This window comes from Neovison vison, chromosome 11, assembly GCF_020171115.1.
Source record: "Neovison vison isolate M4711 chromosome 11, ASM_NN_V1, whole genome shotgun sequence".
Taxonomy (NCBI): domain Eukaryota; kingdom Metazoa; phylum Chordata; class Mammalia; order Carnivora; family Mustelidae; genus Neogale; species Neogale vison.
Window position 1 is genome coordinate 71,461,294 of NC_058101.1, and position 15,311 is coordinate 71,476,604.

Consider the following 15,311-nt stretch of genomic DNA (forward strand, 5'->3'; position numbering starts at 1 on the left):
GGTTGCCTGGAGGAAGCTAGAAGCAGCTAGAAGCATGTGGCTGAGAGGAAAGCTGCAGATGAGGGCTTTCTGGGTTGACAGCTGCTTCCTCTCCTCCCCCTTCACCGAGGGGCCAGATCTGACTCTACAAACTGAAATTCTTAGACTCCTTGAAGGGCAGGTGCCAGCTAGACTGAAGTCATGTCACTGGGACTGGACTGGAGAATCTTGAGTCCTCGGGAAAAGAGCTAGTGAGTTTACGTTATTCCACGATTATCGCCCAGCTCCTATGCTGTTCTAGGCACCCAGAGTACAGCAGCAAATGACACAGATCAGAAGTCCCTGTCCTTAAGAGAAATTTACACTCTGATAAGGGAAATAGACAATAAGCGAGATAAATGTCATATATGTTATGTGAGTGACATGGGCATTAAAAAAAAATAAAGACGCGGGACTTGAAATCCTCGAACTCTCAGGGAAGACCTCACAGAGGTACCTTTTGAGTGAGCCACGCCCATACCTGAGGGAAGAGCATCTCAGACAAAAGAAACCGCAAGTACAAAGGCCCCTGAAGTAGGAGGCTGCCTGGCAAGTTGAAGGCAAAAGAAGGATCTGTGTATAAGCAGAAGGAAGACATTAGCCATGAGGCAGAGCGGTAACTGGGAACCAGAGTTCACAGGATCTCCGAGGCCAGTGAAAAGACTCTTGCTTTTTGCTCTGAGATGGAGCATCCTATAAGCGGGAGCAGAGGTGGCATGTTCGGACTTAGATGTCAAGAATAATTCTGAGCACGCAAATGAGAATCATGGTAGAAGCGCAACATTTGAAGCGGGCGGGCGGGTTAAGAATCACTGTCATGATTCAGGTTAAGAGCTGGCCATGGCTTTTTCCTCCGCCCTCACTCCTGGAGTAGGGACCCATCCACGCAGGGGTTAAAGCAGTCACAGGCCCAGTCAGACCAAAACGAGGGAGTTAGACTCTATGCCTCAGGGAGAGGTGTGTCAGGGAACTGGGCCCCCTGGGCCCCGTCGCCTCTACCAATCTGGGTTTCCCTGAGTCCTCGCCAGCATTCACCAAGTACTTAGCATCCACATCACAGACATCCTCTCTGAACCGCCCTCCCTTTTGCCACCACCAGGGAAACTTCAGCATCTGTGGAAAGAACACTCCACCACACTCCCCAAAGACTCCAAACTTGATTTCTGTGGTTTCAACTCCCCGCTGTGTCTCAGAACATCAACCTCTCTCCGCAGCTCCGCGCCTCCCGCTGCTGCCGCTAAGCCTCGGTTAGTTTGCCACGTCTTTCGCTGAATTTCCTCACCAGATTCGGTCCCGTGGTGGTCTCTTCAACCACTGTCTTCCCGGCTTGCTCGACTCCATTTTCCTCCACCTTCTGAGGCCACTCTGTGATCACCAAATCTTGAATCATTACAAGCATCTGCCCTCTTCAGTCCTATCTGGGCTCCGGGGGGTGGGGTGAGTTCCCACTCTATAGATCTGTGCTGATACAATTTTCAGAGGAGCTCCGACTGCCACTCAACGATCCCTTTTCAGGTCCTTAATCCAATCCTCCTAATCCCAAAATAGCTACTTTAATTCTTGGCTGGTTTCTTAAAGACCCCTAATCCTACTCCTGCCCCTTCTTAGGTAAAAAATTTGATTCACACATATAACTTGCGCTATCAGTTGCAACGTTCCACTTTTAGTCCCTCGACTACCAATTCATATGAACCTGCAATCTGATTTCCCCTTCCTCCATTTTGGAGAAAATTTGGGATCCTTTTACTTCTTTTGTCTTGAGCATCTTCATATATTCAATTCCTTAGCTCTCTTACATACTCTATTTACGGATTTATCAACAGTATTACAGCCCCAAACATCATGAAAGAGTAGTGCCATCTTCTACCTCCATGTTTTCATTTCCAATCTGACTTCCCTTCACTTCATTATGAATTGGGGATTCACCAGGGCACTGAAGCTTAGAACACCTGTGCTTTCCCAAATTCCTGAACCAATAGATGCTTTCCAGTTCTTAATTCCTCTCTCTGTGACATTTAGATCTATTGACGTTCCTACATTAAAACTCCCTCCTCCCTTGCATGGTCTCTGCGAAACCAGTATTTTCCAGATTCCTTTTTCTCTCTTAGACAAAGCCTCCATCAGTAGTCCTGGCCTGCCTTCCTTTGCCACCCCATAAGCAATGAGTACCACAGCAATCCCCTAAGGCTGTCTTCTCCACTGCTTGTCCTGAAGGAGCTCACCCAACTTCAACTGTTTCAACTTCATCTGTCTGCTATTGACTGGAGAAGTTTATCTCAGCTCAAGCTTCTCTCCTGAACTGTTTCATTCAACAAGTGTGTACTGAGTGACTTAGGAGTTCAAGCTTTTTCCTCACTCTCATTTCCTGAATGTACTATATGCATCTGAAAAATTGGACTTGCCATGTTCTCCCTAGAACATATTCCCTTTTGTCATTTCTTAGCTTAATTAAGTGCACTAATATCCATTGGTACCTGAAGCCAGAAATGTGAGTCATCTTTGATTCTTCCTGAGAGCATGCGATCCACTTCTAGTTACCAAGACCTAGCCATCATTTTTTCTAAACACCTCTTTTTGGGGCGCTTGGGTGGCTCAGTGGGTTAAGCCGCTGCCTTCGGCTCAGGTCATGATCTCGGGGTCCTGGGATCGAGTCCTTCGTCGGGCTTTCTGCTCAGCAGGGAGCCTGCTTCCCTCTCTCTCTCTCTCTGCTTGCCTCTTCGTCTACTTGTGATCTCTCTCTGTCAAATAAATAAACAAAACCTTAAAAAAAATTAAAAAAATAAACACCTCTTTTTTTTTAAAGATTTTATTTATTCATTTATTTGACACACAAAGAGAGATCATAAGTAGACAGAGAGGCAAGCAGAAAGAAAGGGGGAAGGAGGCTCCCTGCTGAGCAGAGAGCCCGATGTGGGTCTCTACCCCAGAAACCTGAGATCATGACCTGATCCAAAGGCAAGAGCCACCCAGGTGCCCTTCTAAACACCTCTTAATCTGGATTCTTCTGTTTGTTCCCAAGTATGCAATCAGTCTGGCTCTGTACTTGTCTATAGGTCCAAGATAGTGTTTTTTTTTTTTTTAAGATTTTATTTGTTTATGAGAGAGAAGGGGCAAAAGCAGGAGGAGGGGCAAAAGGAGAGGGAGAAGCCGGCTCCCTGGCTGAGTAGGGAGCCCAATGTGGGGCTCGATCCTAGGATCCCAGGACCATGACCTGAGCCAAAGGCAGAAGTTTAACCCACTGAACCACCCAGGCATCCTGGTCCAAGATTTTATGAGGCTCACGTTAATATTTGATCAATCCTCATCACTCGGAACTACACTTAAAAAAAAAAGGGTTATCCTTAAACTACAGTAGCAATCCCAACTGCCTGGTGCATGACTTGAGAAGTTCTATTGCTTCTTACTTAAAAGAACAGAACGTGCTCAGTCTATGGTGGATCAAGCAAGCTCTCAGCACCTTGACTTTTCTTGACAACTTTGCACAATATCTGATGGTCAAACTTCATGCCTCAAAGTATGACCCAAAAGGGGGACTCAGAGGCTGATGCTCTGATGAAAGGCTACATATGGATTTATAGCCCCTGACCCTTGCAACCCCAATGCAACTTTCCTTAACTGGGTCTGTTTCTCTTAATAACTGGAAGGCAGTCATTCACAGTAGCCCCTTGGCTATTGGTCAGGCTGAGTATGAGAGTTACTCCTCTAATCACCGGCTAACAAGAAAGAAAATGATGAAGTCTGTAAGGTCACGATGCCACACTTTCATATGTGCACATTCATGTTTGTGGCAAGTGTTTGAAAGGACAAAGATTGCGGGATCGTGGCCACTTTATGTTTCTGCCTCTAGTCTCCCCTCATCCCCTCCAGTTACTCTTTTAACCTGCTGTTACATGATCTTTCTAAAACTTCAGTGTAATCATGTTCCCCTCCCGCCCCAACTTCCTATAGAAAAATAAACAAGCACATAGGAACAGTTATGATCAGTCACTCCCTGTCTGCATAGAAACTGATTTCTCAGCACTGGTCCATATTCTGAGAGGAGAAGAACCTAGAGTGTAATGTTCTACAGTTTATTCATTTTCCCCACTGGCTGGTTTTGGTGCATGATTTACAGCATCCTCTGTCATGCTGTCAAAATCTGTGAGCCATGTACGTTATTCGAACTCCTCCCTCAACTCCTGTGGCAACTTTTTTAGGTCTAGCTCGAGATGTAAAGGAAAGTGTTGACTTTTTAAGTTTTGGAAGTGAAAGAGATCTTGGTATAAAATAGGATGTGATCAAGATGACATTTCATCAGGAGCCCAAAAGTGAGTATTTGGTATTTGGACATTAGTTTTGTATAAATTGAATACTTGTATAAAATTATTTGTATTTTTGGGGGCGCCTAGGTATCTCAGTGGGCTGAGTCTCTGCCTTCGGCTCAGGTCATGACTTCAGAGTCTGGGGATCGAGCCCCGAGTCGGGCTCTCTCCTCAGCGGAGAGCCTGCTTCCCCCTCTCTCTCTGCCTGACTCTCTGCCTACTTGTGATTTCTCTCTCTGTGTGGCAAATAAATAAAATCTTTAAAAAAATTCGTATTTTTGTTATTTGTATTTATTGTATAAAATTAATTGTATAAAGATAGTCTTGTATAAAATAAATTGAAACATCAGGTATGCCCAGCATGATATAACGCAGTATCTCTTCTCACAATGAGAAGTAACGAACTACACATCAGAGCAAGGGGAAAAAAAAGAGAAGTAATACCTGAATTCACTGGGTCTTTCTTTTTTAAAGATTTACTTATTTATTTATTTGACAGAGAGACAGACAGTGAGAGAGGGACCACAAACAGGGGAGGTAGGAGATGGAGAAGCAGGCTTCCCGCTGAGCAGGGAGCCCAACTCAGGGCTCGATTCCAGGACTCTGGGATCATGACCTGAGCTGAAGGCAGACGCTTCATCGACAGAGCCACCCTGGGGTCCCTCACTGGGTCCTTCTTGAAAGAAGTCAAAGACGTGCTCATTGAAGCTGAGAAGACTATTAATGGAAAGTTAATGAAAAAAAATGAAAGCACAACACATTTTGCAATGGAGCACTGGGTGATTTCCTCAGCAGCTGGTCTCATGAAGAAGACGAGGCATTACAGGGGCGCCTGGGTGGCTCAGTGGGTTAAAACCTCTGCCTTCAGCTCAGGGATCGAGCTCTGCATATCGAGCCCTGCATCAGGCTCGCTGCTCGGCGGGGAGCCTGCTTCCCCCACTCTCTCTCTGCCTGCCTTTCTGCCTACTTGTGATCTCTGTCTGTCAAATAAATAAATAAATAATCTTTGAAGAAGAAGAAGAAGAAGGAGGAGAAGAAGAAGAAGAAGAAGAAGAAGAAGAAGGAGGAGGAGGAGGAGGAGGAGGAGGAGGAGGAGGAGGAGGAGGAGGAGGAGAAGGAGAAGGAGAAGGAGAAGGAGAAGAAGAGGAGGAGGAGGAGGAGAGGAGGAGGAGAAGAAGAGGCATTATGCAATCAGGGAATTTGTAAATGCTTTTTTCGTGAAGTTAACCGGAGTACAGGGGCTTTCCAAAAGACTTAAGCAAAATACAAAAGTACAAACTCCTTTGAAAAGGAAGTAGTCTGTGAAGTAGCTTTCATAAAACACACAGGTTGACATGGAGATTTCAGAATCTCCTTTGGAATTCCTTCTTCTTTCTGAATAGGGAAGAGCGAAATGGAGGATTTTTGTAGAGCGAGTTGTCTCCTCAGTGGCTTGAAGAGGTTCAGGGGTTTGCTGTGAAGAGAATAAGGGCTGAGGTCCTTGGGCTGGAACTCTGTTGCCACCTCGCCCACCACTGCTCAGTCTAGAGCCCTGGGTCAACAGGGCTGACTTGGGCAGTGACCAAGCCAGGAAACGATTCGGACAGACTCTCTGGAAGATTACAGATTCACACATTTCTCCAGAAAAATGTTTACCACATACTGAGATTTCTTGGAAAATGACACTTGGTGGAAAGACTTGTCACTGCACAGCCTTCTACTTTGTTAAATAGAAACTCTCTATACAATACAGTAAAGAAGGCTCCAGTAGACATTAGGGCACCTGCATGAACATCACTTAATAACTATTTTGTTTGCTTTTTACATGCAAGGAATACACAGATGCAGCAACTGAAAATGAACACCCATACCCAACAACAGAAAATTAGGTGGAAAGAAAGTCTTCCTCGACTAGCACCTCAAATCCTATCTCCTAACAGAGGTAGATATCCTTGATGGATTGAGGCTCATTTGTTCTATGAATTTATAAACACGTTTATCCACATGCATTTTTTAAAAAAAAAGGAAAATGAGGTCAAATTGAAAGTTATTCTGTGATTCCATTTTTTCCACCTAAGTGTCAGAGAGAGCTATTCTTGTTCAAATATGTAAATCTACCTCATTTATATTCATGACAGCCCAATATTCCATAGAAAAGGAATATCCCATACCATACCTGCCTTCCCCCTCCCAGCTGGTGGGCTTTCACTATTTCATTATTTCACTGTTTATAATAAGTAGAGTCTTATTATTATAAACACTGTGGGAGAAAATATCACTGTAAAGACTTTGTAGCATATATAAGAATATTTCCTTGGGGTAGAATTGAAGGAGTAAAATGCCCATTAAAAATAGTAACAAATAGCCACCAGATCACCTTTCAAAACAATCTACTTGCTCTCACACTCCCACCAACAGCCGGTGCTGTCTTCTCCCATGTCTTCAACTTTTGAAGTCAACCACCTTTAATTTTTTAATTTTTTAAAAAATTTAATTTTTTTCAGTGTTCCAGAATTCATTGTTTATGCACCACACCCAGTGCTCCTTGCAATAGTTGCCCTATTTTATACCCACCACCAGGTTCACCCAATGCCCTACACCCCTCCCCTCCAAAACCCTCAGTTTGTTTCTCAGAGTCCACAGTCTCTCATGGTTTGTCTCCCCCTCCATTTTCCCCAACTCACTTCTCTTCTCCATCTCCTAATGTCCTCCGTGTTATTTCTTATGCTCCACAAGTAAGTGAAACCATATGATAATTGACTCTCTCTGCTTGACTTATTTCACTCAGCATAATCTCTTCCAGTCCCATCTATGTTGCTACAAAAGTTGGGTTTTCATCCTTTCTGATGGAGGCACAATACTCCATAGTGTATATGGACCTCATCTTCCTTATCCATTCGTCCGTTGAAGGGCATCTTGGTTCTTTCCACAGTTTGGTGACTGTGGTCATTGCTGCTGGCCATTGCTGTACCCCGTGAGCATTGGGGTACAGATGACCCTTCTTTTCACTACATCTGTATCTTTGAGGTAAATACCCAGTAGTGCAATTGCAGGGTCATGGGGTAGCTCTGTTTTTACTTCTTTCATTTACTTATCTGAAAGAGAGAGCGAACACAACCCTGGGGAAGCAGCACTGGCAGAGGGTGAAGCAGACTCCCCGCTGAGCAGGGAACCCCCCACCCCCCAGTGTGGGGCTCAATCCCAGGACCCTGAGATCATGACCTGAGCTGAAGGCAGCTGCTTAACCAACTGAGCCACCCAGGGACCCCTCCACAACCTTTTAATTTGTATTAATCCGATCAGTGAAAGACGATATTTTCAGTTGGAATTTTCTCATAATAGAGATAGTTGAATATTTCTTGAAATGTTTACCAGTCCTTTAGATTTCTTCTGGATTTATCTTCCAACCTTTGGTATCTTGTGTTCTACAACATTGCATCATTTCCATGAGATCATTTTGTTTTTTTCTCCAATTCTTACATGCCATTCACTATGGCAACAACAGGAGGATAAAATGAAAGAAAATGAGCAGGTTATTAAGCATAATAAATTGCTCCACCTTCTCTGAAGCCTAGTGACTTTCCAAATGGGTAGTATATAATTTTTAAAGATTTTATTTATCTGATAGAGAGAGAACGAGCCGGGGAGCAACAGAGGGAGAGGGAGAAGCAGGCTCCCTGCTGAGCAAGGAGTCCCATGTGGGGCTTGATTCCAGGACCCTGGGATCATGACCCAGGCTGAAGAAGATGCCCAACTGACCGAGCCACCCAGGTACCCTTCGGAAGTGTATTTTTAAGTGGTATTCTTGGGGCGCCGGGGTGGCTCAGGATCCTAGGATCGGAGGATCAAGCCCTGAGTCTGCCTCCCTGCTCAGCGCGGAGTCTGCTTCTCCCTCTGTACCTCCCCTGCTCATACCTGTGTACCTGCTCTCTCTCTGAAATAAGTAAAATTTAAGAATAAATAAAAAAATAAATTGCATTCTTAAGAGCCCCAGTATTTGCCATAGAGCAGACACAAAACCTCTAGTTACACCTGCTTGTTTGCATCCCATATACCCTGGTTAGCATCTATTCTTTTGTGTCCCACTAGGGGGTAACGTTGGGCTAAAAACTGTGACTTTTCCTGTGACTGAATTTTAGACCCACATTTAATGCATTCCAGTTCAAGTTTTACTTCTCCAGTCAAAATTAAATGGATACATTTCCCCTTCATGCTCCAGACAATCAGGGCTGAGAAGGAGGGCAGAGCCTCAAATTCAAGTGTAACTGAAATGATATTATCGAGAAGAGCTTGACACAAGCGTTCCTCAGACAGTGCTCCGCGGACAATGCCCTGTATTCTGTTATGAAGGAATGAGAAGCCACAGGACAAAAGGAAGAAAAGATTAAACAGAAGGGAGGTGATCCCTGACGCAAACATTACCTAACATTAAATATTTCCACAGCATTTTATTTTTGCTTAAAATGTAATTTCCTCTTGGGTTCATGGCCTGAAGCTTGCAAAATTTCCCTTTGCAGCCCTGCCAGCGCCAGCGGGTCTCATGGGACCAGGAGTTCATCATCCCCAGCTGCGGTGCTCTGGCACGTTCCCATAAGGACCTGGCCCGGGACACAGGTGACCCCCTGGTGGCCTCCCCTGACAGTCATAAGCTCAGAACACAGTAGGTAGAAGCCGGTTTTCTGTACAAAAGCATGTAGTAAAGTCATGTACCAAAACTGAGCTAGTTCGGGTGACTCTTCAGCCTTTGAAAGATCGTCCATGCCTCCAAGGTTACTTCCCTTTGTCGCACACTTTTTATCTTCTCTGCAAAGGAGGCACTTCAGTTGCTCTCGTAAAAGCTCCTTTAAAGATTTTATTTATTTATTTGTCAGAGAGAGAGCAAGTGAACAGTCAGGGAGAGCGGCAGGCAAAGGGAGGAGCAGGCTTCCTGCTGAGCAAGGAGCCCAATGCTGGATTCGACCCCAGGACCCTGGGATCATGAACTGAGCCCAAAGCAGATTAACCGACTGAGCCACCAGGCATCCCCATACAAGCTCCCTTAAAAGGTCAAGATGATCCAAATTAAATGAGACAACCCTTTAAGGACTCAAAGGTGCTACTTTGAAAATAATAAAGCTTTGGAACACCCGGTTGGCTCAGTCAGTAGAGCTTGTGACTCTCAATCTCAGGGTTGTAAGTTCAAGCCCCACATGAGGTGTAGCGCTTACTTAAAAATAAAATCTTTAAAATGGAATAATATCTTGCCAGAGTATCGATATCATGTCGGCCTTCAGCATGAGAGCTCACAGACAGCAACACCAACAAACAAGCCGTGAATGCTCTTTCCCAGATGTGGAGACAGGGGAGGGAGAGAGAGAAGTAGAAAGAGGGAAAGAGAACATATGTGACAGGACATATGATCTCGCTGAGTAAAACAGCCATGCCGAGTTTCAAAAACATCAAGAGTCAGGGAGGCTGGCCCCCTTAATAATGTCCCCATTCTATTTCTGATGGGCACCCCTAACCTTGAGGAGCCAGGTTGTGGCAGTGCTGAGGGCCAGGTAGGCTCAAGTAGAGCAACTACGAGCTGACATGCCGCCATGTTTTCTCTGACTCTCTTTCCATGCACAGATGGAACCTTTGGAAATCAGAAGGGAAACTGTTCCCCAGCATAGAGTCAATTACCTGAGAGCCTGGTGGGGAAAAAAAAAAGACTAACAATGAGGCCAGGGAGTTGGCAAGCAGAGGGCAGATTGGTGGAGCCACTGCTTATGGGAATAAACATCCTCCCCACACACACCTCTGCCCTTTCCAGATCCACCCCCCTCTTAATCGTCTTTCTCTCCCCACACCAGAACCCCCACTCCCACTCCCCTTACCCCCGCCACCAACTGCAGGTGCCATGCAAACTCTTGTGAGAAAAAAACTAACCTGGGGATTTTAGTGAACCCTCTGGTTCCTAAGAGGAAGAAAGGAGAAGATTTGGTGAAACCACTCAGAAAAGCTAAACTTATGGGCAGACTCTACCTCTAATACTCATCCTTCCTTCCTCTGCCTGTATTTAAAAATACATATTGTTAATACAGTTAGGCCTGTAATGCCATGAATCAGAGAGCCATTTGGATCCAGTAGTCCTCAGACATGGGCCCTTGGTGTCCTGTCCGGGGCCCCATGCTTTAGTGTGCCCTGTTTTGTCCACCCACTCAGGCTGTACGAATCCCTAAATACTGCTCCAGAAGAATACCTGAGACTGGTCCATGAGGCTGTATTACCCTCCCTTCTAGAGCACATTCCAGAACCGGCCCCATTATTCCCTGCCCACACAGCCGTAAGCCCCTGCCAGGGCCTGGCAGGTCCCCAACCTCCTGAGAGCAGATCCATGTGTCCTAGATGTGGGCATCCTAGAGCAGAAGGTGTCTGTGAGTCTTCTGTTGGGAGGATTGTTTCTGGAGTCCTCGTGTATAAGACAGGGCATAACACCACACACACAAGGCCACTCATGGTGAGCTATGGAGGGGGTGATAAGAGAAGGGGATAGGCTTAAGGCAGCTCCCAAAAATGCTTACAGTGCGACTCTCAGGTTGACAATCTTCCTTCAGAAAGGAGCTGTAATTATTTACTCATTTCTATGAAATCAACTTATAAAAGACCCATTAGACCTTAACAGGATACACAAGCGGGGCAGGGAATAAAAGTGAACCTGGCAATCTTCAGCTTCAAACTTGTTTTATTTCCCAGTGTTTAAAGAAAACTCAAAGAGCTTTGGACACTTTGCAAGTTGTCAAAACATATGTTGGGCACAGATATGAACAGTCAGGTTTTCCCTTTGAGAAGTGCCAGTAGCTCACAGCACTTTGCGCCACAGCCCTGACGGGAGACCCCAGGCAGCCTCCCCTCCGGAAGTTCATGTCCCAAGTGCTTTCCCTTAGCACACGCTGGACAGCTGGGAGTGGGTGTCAATTACCCTCTCACTCTGAAGGCAGGCCACCTCGCCCCCAAGAAACGTCAGAATTCATTTTATAATGGAAATTTAAATCTCTCTGCTGCTTCTTACTATTTACAGTAAAAAGAATCCCCTTTGTTTTTAACTGGCAGCAACAATTGCCCAGTTATCAAGTTACAACCGCAGAACGCGTAGGACGGTCTAATTGCTTTCATATAGATTTTGATTTTGACTGCTTCATATGTGTAAACAAAACATTCAGAGAATGCATGTAAAAAGACATGCTTTACCTGATTCAGATTATTTGATGTCCGTAAGGGTTTCCAGTACAAATCACTTGTTCGAATTCAGATCGACTAATTTAAGTTTAATAAAGTGTCAGTCTATTTTCATTTTTATAGTTTAATAGTGGCTTTATGAGAAAGCAGCCGCCCACCCTTCTTTACTCTTCTTAAAGAAGGTTACTGAGGACTTCTGCTTCTAAGTACTAAGATGGGGTAGTTTGTGTCAGACCCACCCTATTTATTAAAGAACTGGCAGAGCTGGGTGAAATACCAAAAAACAAAACTGAAGGCATAAGAAAGCGATCAAGGCAACTAGGACTTCAGGGACCCAAGTCCTAGAAAGAAGGAATATGCATGGAGCTGATCCCAGCTCCCTTATCAGGCTTTTCCCTTAAGGAATTTGTCCATTAATCAGTAGAGGGCCCGAGAGGCGGAGAAGCCAAGTAGAACATGGTGGCAACGAGGAAAGGTGCTGAATAAAGCATTTGGTAGTCTCTTGAGGCAGGAGAGAAAAAATAGGAGTGCAGGAATGGTGATCCAGCAAGGACACAAGGAGCCCAGATTCCAGACAGAATGTTAGCAAAGAGAAGTCAAGTCTACATCAGGTGCTGCTCATTGCTAAGCAGCATATGGCCAAGAGGTTAAGAAGCTGAGCAGACCTTCCAGCATTCTCACTGAACAAGGGAAATAAAAACCAGGAAGTTCAAATGGAAATCCCAGAAGGAATTTTTTTTTAAGTTTTTGAAATATTTTATTTAGGGCGCCTGGGTGGTATGCACATTCATTTTTAAAAAGTACTATTGCAGATTTTTAAAAACTACTATTGCATACAGTATAAGCATAACTTTTCTATGCACTGGAAAACCAAAAATTTAATTTGATTAGCTTTTTTTTTTTAAGATTTTATTTATTTATTTGACACATAGAGTGAGATGACAAGTAGGCAGAGAGGCAGGCAGGGCGGGGGGAAGCAGGCTCCCTGCTGAGCAGAAAGCCCTATGCGGGGCTCGATCCCAGGACCCTGAGATCATGACCTGAGCCAAAGGCAGACGCTTAACATACTGAGCCACCCAGGCGCCCCCATCCTGTTGCACACCTTAAATACATACAATCTTCATTAGATGAGAAAATAAGTGACGTTATTGGGGGGGCCCTAATCCAGTAGGACAGGTGTCCTTATAAAAAGGAAAATGTGGACGGACACACACACGCAAGGACACCATGTAAAGGTGAAGGCAGAGATCAAGATGGTTCTTCCACCTCCCAACAGGCAGCAAAGCACCAGCAGGGTGGGGAGAGGCATGGGACAGATTCTCACTCATAGTCCTCAAGACGTCTACCCTGAAGCCACCTAAGTCTATCTCAAACATAAAACTAACTTTGTCCATTCCATGTTTAAAACCTCCTCATTTATTAGAAGATGCTAGGATCAAGGCCTCCCCAATTTGCCCTGTCTCCTCAGGCTCAAGTCTTGTATCCTGCATTATCCCACTTTGCTTTTATGGTCCAGAAACACCAAGAGGCTTTTATTTCTCCAGACTTACTAGGCTATTCCTTGGCTCCATGTCTTGGCTGTGCTGTCTCATCTGCTTGGCATGACCTTGCTGTTTGTATCTCTTGTCTGGATAATTCCTACTCACTCTTCAAGACTTGGATCCCATCTGTGCCTTCCTCAGGAGGCCTCCCAAATGGCCGCGATCTGGGTTAGATCCCCTTCTCTGCTCTCCAATCACCTGGGTACATCTCTAACACTGCACTTAGCATAGTATATAGTAATTACGTATTAATGTGTCTGTCTGCTCCTACCTTAGCACAGTGCATGCAGAGGGCGCTCAATAAGTGCACGTGGAGGAATCACATTCATTGCATAAACAAGAAAGGTAGAACAGCTAGAATGGTGGAACAGCTCTGCCCAATGAATAGATATCCCAAATGCCAACCCCCTTCAGCCCTTCCAAGAGCTACAACAAAAGAGTTTAGCAAAAGATCTGAGCAAAGAGGGAACACCTCAAAAGGGACAGGCCCAGAAATGCGGAACAGAGTGGAGTCCTAAAGGAGAGCTTCTAAGGAAACGAAACTCCAAGACAGTTTTTTTGTTACAGAATTCAGCTCAGCAAAGAAGCCATCGGGAGAATTTTCGAAACGTCATTCTACAGATCAGAGGGAAATAATGCAGAGGAAGCTATATTTTCTTATCTGTGAAATTCAGACATTTTAAAACCAGTCACCTGTGTGTTCCCAAGTGATCATTTTGACCCCACAAGAAACGTGTAGAAGAGAGAACGTTTACGGAACTGTGAGCACACAAACATGTTTGCACGTGATCCAGGGTGCCTCCACTCCAGATGCTCTCCCTCGTCTTCTTCCCTCCAGACCCAGCGCCCTAGGCGCCTCAGGTGTGGGTGATCTCCATCCTCTACTCCTTGGCATTTCACAACACACCAGACTCAAACAGCAAAGTGAACATTCAAAGCGAAAGTTCAAGATGGTCATTTCTTTACTTGGCCCTGCTCCGCCACGCCCTGCATGAAATAAAACCCATCTTTTCATTAGCGTCAGGGCTGTGTCTGTCCCAGACATCTTGCCAACAGGAACGGCAATGGGGTGATTCACTGTCTGGCCAAGAGGACCTCTTGGCATGTCTCTGCCTTCCGTGTGGTGTTGGAAACAGGCAAATCCAAGCAACAACCACAGACCTCACAAAGAACGCTTCCAAACTAACCTCAGTTAGTCTTTGCTCCTTTCCCCCGGTGTCCCAGTCCCAGTCACACTAGGGCTGCAATCCCTGACCTTTCGCCGAGTCCTCTCTGCCAGGCAGAATGCCCTGCGCTGACATTTGCATTCGGGAATGGAGGAGGGATGGGGGAGGGAGAGGGTCCTGAAACTGGGCTGTGACTTCTAGCCCAGTAATCTTGACATCCTGGGAACTTCAAGCCCGACTCTCAGCTACAATGGCCCCATTCCTTCCACCTTCATGCAGCTCCTGGCTGTCCTCGGTCAAGAGACCTGGGTTCCAGTCCTGCTTCTCCTTCGGAATAATAGCTGCATCCAGGGTGAGTCATGGAATCTCGAACTCCAGATCTCAGAGTGTGAAGGGACCTTTCACATCTTTCAGTAAAACCTTTTCGTTCAATGCCTTGGTCCACTAGGACAGCCTGCAAAATGGTCATGCAAACTCTACTAATAAAATGTAGCGGTAGTGAACATATATTATGCCTTGTCTAGATGCCACTCATAGTTATTGTGCCAAAATCTTACTAGCATTAATTATATCCTCACAATACCACTGTAAGTGTAATAATGATGACCATCCCCATTTTACACACAGGAAAACACATGTAAAGAGATTGAATAAATTACCTGAGGTCACATCAATAGCAAATGGCACATTCAAATCCAGGTCTTTCTGACAATCAGGACAATAAGTTTGTTGCTCCTAAATGATATTATGCCAAACTGCTTAAAACCCAATGCCTTGAGGGATGAGAACTCTTACCTAAAGTAGCAGCACCTTCTATCTCTGATCACACTGACTCGTAGAGTATTTTTTACACTTACCTGAAATCCGTTCACCTGTACTTTCCATGCCTCAGCATTAATGTTCTTCCTTAATTGTGTACAGAACAAATCTCACCATCCCACTGCATCTGCCTTCCAGTGTCTGAGGACAGGAATGTCCTGTTCTTGAAGTCATCTCTTCCTCTTCATTCTCTGGTCCCTCCACTGGGCCTCAGTCCCTATAAATCACATTTTTCTAAATTTCATATATCACCTTCCATACGTCTTCCACCAGCTTCTCCTGAAGAT